The sequence below is a fragment of the Myotis yumanensis genome, unplaced genomic scaffold (genome assembly GCF_028538775.1).
Source record: "Myotis yumanensis isolate MYYU_CA2020_CCGP unplaced genomic scaffold, mMyoYum1.0.hap1 SCAF_24, whole genome shotgun sequence".
In the NCBI taxonomy this organism is placed as follows: Eukaryota; Metazoa; Chordata; class Mammalia; order Chiroptera; family Vespertilionidae; genus Myotis; species Myotis yumanensis.
This window is the reverse complement of record NW_027223775.1, coordinates 8,649,319-8,656,679: the sequence shown is the minus strand read 5'-3', so window position 1 is coordinate 8,656,679 and position 7,361 is coordinate 8,649,319. Positions and strand designations below refer to the sequence as shown.

At 40.5% G+C, this 7,361-nt stretch overlaps 1 non-coding gene across 1 annotated transcript; it reads right to left on the bottom strand.

Moving 5' to 3' along the window:
* Window positions 1-1,804: 1,804 nt before the first annotated feature.
* Window positions 1,805-1,911, bottom strand: LOC139000684 (U6 spliceosomal RNA). The gene has a single exon (XR_011469677.1). It is a non-coding gene; the product is annotated as a U6 spliceosomal RNA (small nuclear RNA).
* Window positions 1,912-7,361: the final 5,450 nt, after the last annotated feature.

Below are 7,361 nucleotides of genomic sequence, written 5' to 3'. Positions count from 1 at the left end.
TTCTCCCTCTCCCTTCCTCTGTGAAATCAACAAAAATATATATATCTAAAAGTATGTAAATAGCTTAGGGTTTTGATACCCCGAATATCCGTTTAGAAATACAAGAAGGAGCTCTTTGTCATGATCAGGACTTTTATGCTGTTCCTTCTTCTCATTTAATCTTCCTTTCTAGTCCACTTCCCCATGGGATTGTATATAAAGTGATCTACTTCATGCTGGGAAGTTTTGTATTGTTTGTCTTGTTGTATTTCTCTGCACCATAATACGTTATCAATACAAACCTACAGTGGAAAAATTAAGCTGACTAAATTTGGCGTCCAAATGGCTTTATTAAGTATTTCACCAATCCAGGAGCATACCAGCTGGCAATGAAAAAGGGGCTCACTGAGCCATACCATCCATGATTTGTTCCTCCCCACAATGCGCAATCTGACAGGCTAGATTTTAAAATCCTTAAAAAGTTGAGTTCCCAGCTTCCAAAATATTCAATTAATTTCACATACACTGTTTCAATAAAAATAATGTTAAAAACCACACATTATTGGGGTAATTTTTAAAATTGAAGTTGGAAGTCTTGTTGATAACTATACACTCAACAGTCCAACAGGTGAGTTTTTAAAAACCTTTCCCATTCATGATGTTTGTTTATATTCACTAATAAAAATACTGAGGATTCAAGATAAGTCATAGTTTGGGTTATCATACACTTTGTGGTACATTAAATGTCCAAGAGTTGGAGAGAAACGGCATGAGTAGTTCTCCAAAAAAATACGTATCACAATCTAGGGGCACTTTTGTTCACTCCATTCAGAAGTGTAGTCAGGAAAGCTAACTGGTTCAGTTTAAGTGGTAATCTCTGTTTCAATCTTAGTGTAACCACTTCAGAAAGTGCTGATGTCATTTAAATAAGCAAAAGGATGCCTACATTTAGACTTCCTCAAACTTTTATATCATTCTGTATGCAATTTTTTCCCTACTTATACTATTGCTTTCAAGGTTGAGGACATACAAAATGTCACAGGAAGGAGGTCAACAATTGTTTTGCAGCCTTGGTGGAGGTTCCCCAATCCTTTTTTCCATTTAGGTTTTCCAAGGAGAATATGTAAATTGTTTACCCTCGCTAACTGGAAACAGGGCAGCATGCCATGAAGAAGTAACACACTGCTTCATTTATTTTTTTAATCTTTATTGTTCAGATTATTACAGTGGTTCCTCTTTTTCCCCCATAGCTCTCCTCCACCCAGTTCCCACCTCACCCTCTGCCCTTACCACCCCACTGTCCTCATCCATAGGTGTACGATTTTTGTCCAGTCTCTTCCCACGCCCCCCACACCCCCCATATTCCTTTACCCCCACAAGAATTGTCAGTCCACTCCCTCTCTATGCCCAATTCTATTATATTCACCAGTTTACTCTGATGATCAGATTTTTTTATTCACTTGATTTTTATTTTTTTTTTATTCATTTTTTTAAAAAATATATTTTATTGCTTTTTTACAGAGAGGAAGGGAGAGAGATAGAGAGTTAGAAACATCGATGAGTGAGAAACATCGTAAGCTGCCTCCTGCACATCTCCCACTGGGGATGTGCCCGCAACCCAGGTACATGCCCTTGACCGGAATCGGACCTGGGACCCCTCAGTCCGCAGGCCGAAGCTCTATCCACTGAGCAAAATCCGGTTTCGGCAATTCACTTGAGTTTTAGATTCACTTGTTGATAGGTACATATTTGTTGCTCATAATTATTATCTTTAACTTTCCTTCTTCTTCCTCTTCTTAAAGAATACCTTTCAGCATTTCATATAAAAAATATGGAATGATTCACGAATATGCATGTCATCCTTGCACAGAGGCCATGCTAGTCTCCTCTGTATTGTTCCAGTTTTAGTATATGTGCTGCCAAAGCTAGCACAGTTCTCTTTCTTTTTTAATAACTATATGTATTATTTAGAAACATTAAGATCTCATTATGTTTTTAAAAGAATGAATGAATGCACTCTTTCATGAGCCAATAGTCTTATTATTTTTTAAGTTCATAATGGTCTTATTAACCATCAGTGAGTGAGATCATGTGGTGTTTTTCCTTCATTGACTGGCTTATTTCACTTAGCATAATGCTCTCCAGTTCCATCCTTGCCCTTGCAAATGGTAAGAGTTCCTTCTTTTTACAGCAGCATAGTATTCCATCGTGTAGATGTACCAAGGTTTTCAAATCCATTCATCTACTGATGGGCACTTAGGCTGTTTCCAGATCTTAGCTATGGTGAATTGTGCTGCTATGGACATAGGGGTGCATATATCCTTTCTAATTGTTGTTTCTGGTTTCTTGAGATATATTCCTAGAAGTGAGATCACGGGGTCAAATGGGAGTTCCATTTTTAGTTTTTTGAGGAAACTCCATACTGTCTTCCATAGTGGCTGCACCAGTCTGCAATCCCACCAGCCATGTACGAGTGTTCCTTTTTCTCCACATCCTCTCCAGCACTTGTCGTTTGTAGATTTGTTGATGATAGCCATTCTGACAGCTGTGAGATGGTACCTCATTATTGTTTTGATTTGCATATCTTGGATTATTAGTGACTTTGAGCATGTTTTCATATGTCTCTTGGCTTTCTAAATGTCCTATTTTGAAAGGTTTCTATTTAGGTCCTTTGCCCATTTTTTTATATATTCTGTGGCTTTGGGGTGAAGTGTTCTGAAGATGTCAATTCAGTCCATCTGATCTAGTGAGTCATTTAGGATAGTTGTTTCTTTGCTGATTGTTTGTCTAGAGGATTTATCAGGTGATGTCAGTGGTGTATTAAATTCCCCTACTATGATTGTATTGTTGTCCATTTCTCCTTTGATATCTTCCAGGAGTTATATATATATATATATATATATATATATATATATATATATATATATATATATATTTGGATGCTCCTGCATTGGGTACATATATGTTTATCAGGGTTATATCTTTTTGTTTTAATGATCCCTTTAGTATTATGAAGTGGCCTTCCTTATCTCTAGTTCTGGCCTTCACTTTGAGGTCTATTTTGTTCGATATAAGTATTGCTACCCCAGCTTTTTTTTCATTTTCCTTTGCCTGAAAGACATTTTTCCATCCCTCCACTTTCAGTCTCTGTGAGTCCCTTCTTCTGAGGTGGGTCTCTTGTAGACACAAATGTATGGGTCATGTTTTTTTTTTATCAATTCTGCCACTCGATGTCTTTGGTTGGAGCATTTAGTCCGTTTCCGTTTAAAGTTTTTATTGAAAGGTCTTCTTAATAGCCATTTCTTTTTTTCTGTGGCTGTTTTCTTTCTGAGCTTTTTATTTCTTCTTTTTACACCAGTCCCTTTAGCATTTCTTGCATTGCTGGCTTGGTGGTGATAAACTCCCTTAGCCTTTTTTTGTCTGTGAAGCTTCTTATTTCCCCTTCAACTTTGAATGATAGCCTTGCTGGATAGAGTATTCTTGGATTCAGTCCTTTGCTTTGCATCACTTTGTAAATTTCTGTCCATTCTTTTCTGGCCTGATGTGTTTCTCTTGAGAAATCATTTGATAATCTAGTGGGAGATCCCTTAAATGTAACTTTCCATCTCTCTCTTGCAGCCTTTAAGATTCTCTCTTTATCCTGAACATTTGCCACGGTAATTATGATGTGTCTTGGCGTGGGTCTTTTCGAGTTCACCTTGTATGGGACCCGCTGTGCTTGTGTGATTTTTTTCTTCCCCACCTCTGGGAAGTTTACTGATATTATTTCTTCCAATAGGTTTTCTAAATCTTGTTCATCTTTCTGTTGTTCTGGCATCCCTATTATTCGTATGTTGTTTCGTTTCATGTTGTGCCATAGCTCCCTTAGGCTCTCCTCCTGTCTTTTAATTTTCTTTCTCCAATTGCTGTTCAGTGTGGGCGTGTTTTGTTTCCCTGTCTTCTAATTCCCTAATTCGGTCCTACGCTTCTCCTAGTCTAATGTTGAAACTTTCAATGGTGTTTTTTATTGCAGCTATATCACTCTTCATTTCTTCTTGGTTCTTACATAATTTACTGATTTTTTTCATCAGTTTCTTCTTGCTTCTTGCATAAGTTGTTGATTTTTTCCTCCATCTGGTTTATGCCTTCCAGGACCCTTAATCTGAATTCTTTTTCTCTCGTGTTAGCTGCTTTTCTGGCGAGTCTTCCTTTTCTTTCCTTTGGGGGTTTCTTTGTCTACCCATGTTTGGTCGTACTACCATATCTAGATGTTGAGTCATTCAGGGGCTGCTCCGTGGGTGGCAGTGGCTCCTTGGGCTGAGGTTGCTCCTCAGGCGATTGTGGTAGAAGTTGCTCCTCAGTTGGTAGCAGCTCCTCTGGTGGGTGCTGTTCACAGTTGTGGTGGCTCCTCTGGCTGGTGGGGGGAGGCTTCACACACAGCTGCTGTTCCTCAGACAGAGGGTGTGGTGATCAGGAGGCTGCTGTTCCTTGGATGGGGGCGGGCTACACAAGCAGCTGCTACTCCTTCGAATTGTTCCTTTTCATCCCACACTGCTTCATTTTGTATGCAGTTCACTTCAAAGAATTTATGCACTTATGGTCAAAGGCACATTGGGAAATTTAGGGGCAAGACTTCAACTCACAATCCAAACACATTGCTTTTATGTGTTTGTAGTAAAATAAGACAAGAATTCCCATTTTGTGGAAAACTTTATTCTGAAGTTTGTTTGTTTTTAATTTTATTGTTTATGGTATTAGAAATAGTAGTACATATGTCTCTCTTTTTATTCCTTTTCCCTAGCGACCTCCCCCAGGCCTCTGCAACCCCCGCCCCAGTGTCTTGCACTGTCTTGCACTTTTCAGCCTGTGCTGAAAAGGTGTCAGTGATGCTGAAGTATTTATTTAAAATACAACTGAAGAATAATGTTTTAACTTAAGTAATTAATGATGAATGAATATGAAGGCACATTCTCTGGAAATGGGCTGAAATTCAGACCTTAGTATTATTTCTATGTTTCTCGCTGTCAAATGCTCCTTCTGATTAAAAAATGTTAATATACCTGCCCTGGCCACTGTGCCTAAGTGGGTGGAGCATCAGCCTTGGCATGGCAGGATCCCGGATTTGATTCCAGGTCAAGGGCTTGTCCCTGGGTTCTAGTTAACCAATAGATGTTTCTCTCTATCTCTATCCCTATCTCTCTATCTCTCTATCTTTCTCACTCCCACCTCCACTTCCATGCTTTCTGTTGAAATAGGACAACAATAGAAAAAAGTCCTCTACTGTGGATTAACAACAACAAAACACACTGATACATCATGCCGCGTACATATAATAAAACCAACATTGAAAAACTTCTCCAGCCACCTAAAAGTGACTGAAAATCCCAGTGCACCAATGTCTGAGGGGAAAAGAGATTGAGAGGCTGCAGGGCCATAGCACAGGTTTAGAGCTGGTAGGGGGCTCGAAAGAGGCCGCTGACCCTGCTTCTAGCCTGAGTGGGTCCTTATGGTACCAAGCCCCAGTGTTAGTTTTCAGAGTGGTGTTGTTGCCCTTATCAAAGGAAGATCTGCTTCTGCAATAACATAGAGGCCCCCAGCTTTCCCCTACTCTTCTCCTGTTCCTCTGCTCCTTGCTCATCCCTCCCAAAGGAATGATGGTCATCTTTCATATTCACTGTGCCAGGTCCTTCCCTGCCCCAGACTGAGGGTCAACGTATGTAGCAACAGGAACAGACCTTAACCAACTAGAAGCACACCCTGCCGAGAGATTCAGAGCTACAGCCCCGCTGGGACTGAGAACACACCATGCCCTGGGATGTCTTGGAGGCTTGGGCCCAGTGGCCTCCTCTCAGCACCACATGCAGGTGGCTGTGATTTTTGTTCTGTGGGCCCTCTGCTTGTGCTTAAGCTCGGCAGGTATTGGGAAGTGGAGCAGCAGTGGCAGGAATCACTCCCACCTCCACAGCAGCGCTAGTAATGTTCGGAAACCAGGATTAGGCCGAAGCCATCAGTCGGACATCCCCTGAAGGCTCCGGGACTGCAAGAGGGTACAGGACTGGGTGAGGGACTCTTCCGAGTGTACAAAGTTCATGCACTGGGCCTCTAGTATTAGAAATAAACTACAATAAAATGTAACAAAATTCAAATACTTGGAGGCTAAATAGTCTGTTATTAAATAACTAGAGGCCCGGTGTATGGATTCCTGCATGGAAGCAGTCCGTTCGGCCTCCCCAGATGGGGGCCCATCAGGGCCAGGCTAGCAGGGTTCAGTGGCCACTGGCATTTAGCCAGAAGGCCACGCCTCCAATCTGTGTGTTAGGGGAACATAGGGGTGGTGTTTACCAGGGGGAGGAGCCATAGGTGGTTTTCTTTTCCGTCCCGCCATGAAATGGTTATTGGGGACAGATGGGGGGTCAGGCTGGCCAAGGCTATGGCCTATCAGGGCCTGGATAAGCCTGGTTGGCTGCTGCAATGCAAGTCTTAGCCACCATTCATTCTGGTCATTCTGCCATTACAGTAGCAGGGATGTTGTGTATAAAGATAGATGACTGGGTCGCCAAAGAGGTCAAAGAAGAAATCAAAATCATCCTGGAAACAAATGACAATGAAAACATAAAAATCCAGAATGTATGGGGCACGCTGAAAACAGACTTAGAGGGAACTTCATAGCATTACAAGCCTAACTCAAAGAACAAGAAAAACAGTTAACCAATTATCTAACTCTACAACTTAAAGTGTTAGAGAGCAACAATAAAAGCCCAAACTGAGCAGCAGGAAAGAAAATGAAGACCATAGCACAAATAAATGACATAGAGACCAAAAAAACTGCAAAAGATCAATAAGACCATGAACTGGTTCTTTGAAAGGATAAACCAGATGGATGAACCTCTAGGTCGGTGCACCAAGAATCAAAGAAAGAGGACCAAAATTAAAACAATCAGAAATGAAAGAGGAAGAATAGCAAAAGACCCCACAGATATAAAAGGGATTGTAAATAAATACTATGAACAACTCTACTCCAACAAACTGATCAACTTTGAATAAATGGACATATTTCTACAAAAATACAACCTTCCTAAACTCAATCAGGAAGAATTAAACATCTGACTATGCCAATACCTACTAAGGAAATTGAAGTGTCAAAAAACAAGAAACAACGACAAAAAAAACAACGACCTTGCAGCAGACAGGAGCCTGGGCCAGATGGATTCACAGGGGATTTTTACCAAGTTTTTAAAAAATAAAATAAAACTAAGACCTTCTTCCTCAGACAATTCTATAAAATTCAAAGGAATGAGCATTTCCAAATACTTTCTATGAAGCCAGCATTACTCTAAATCTCAAAACCAGATAAAGACAATACAAAGAAAGAAAAATGCAGGCCAATAGATCTCTGATGAACA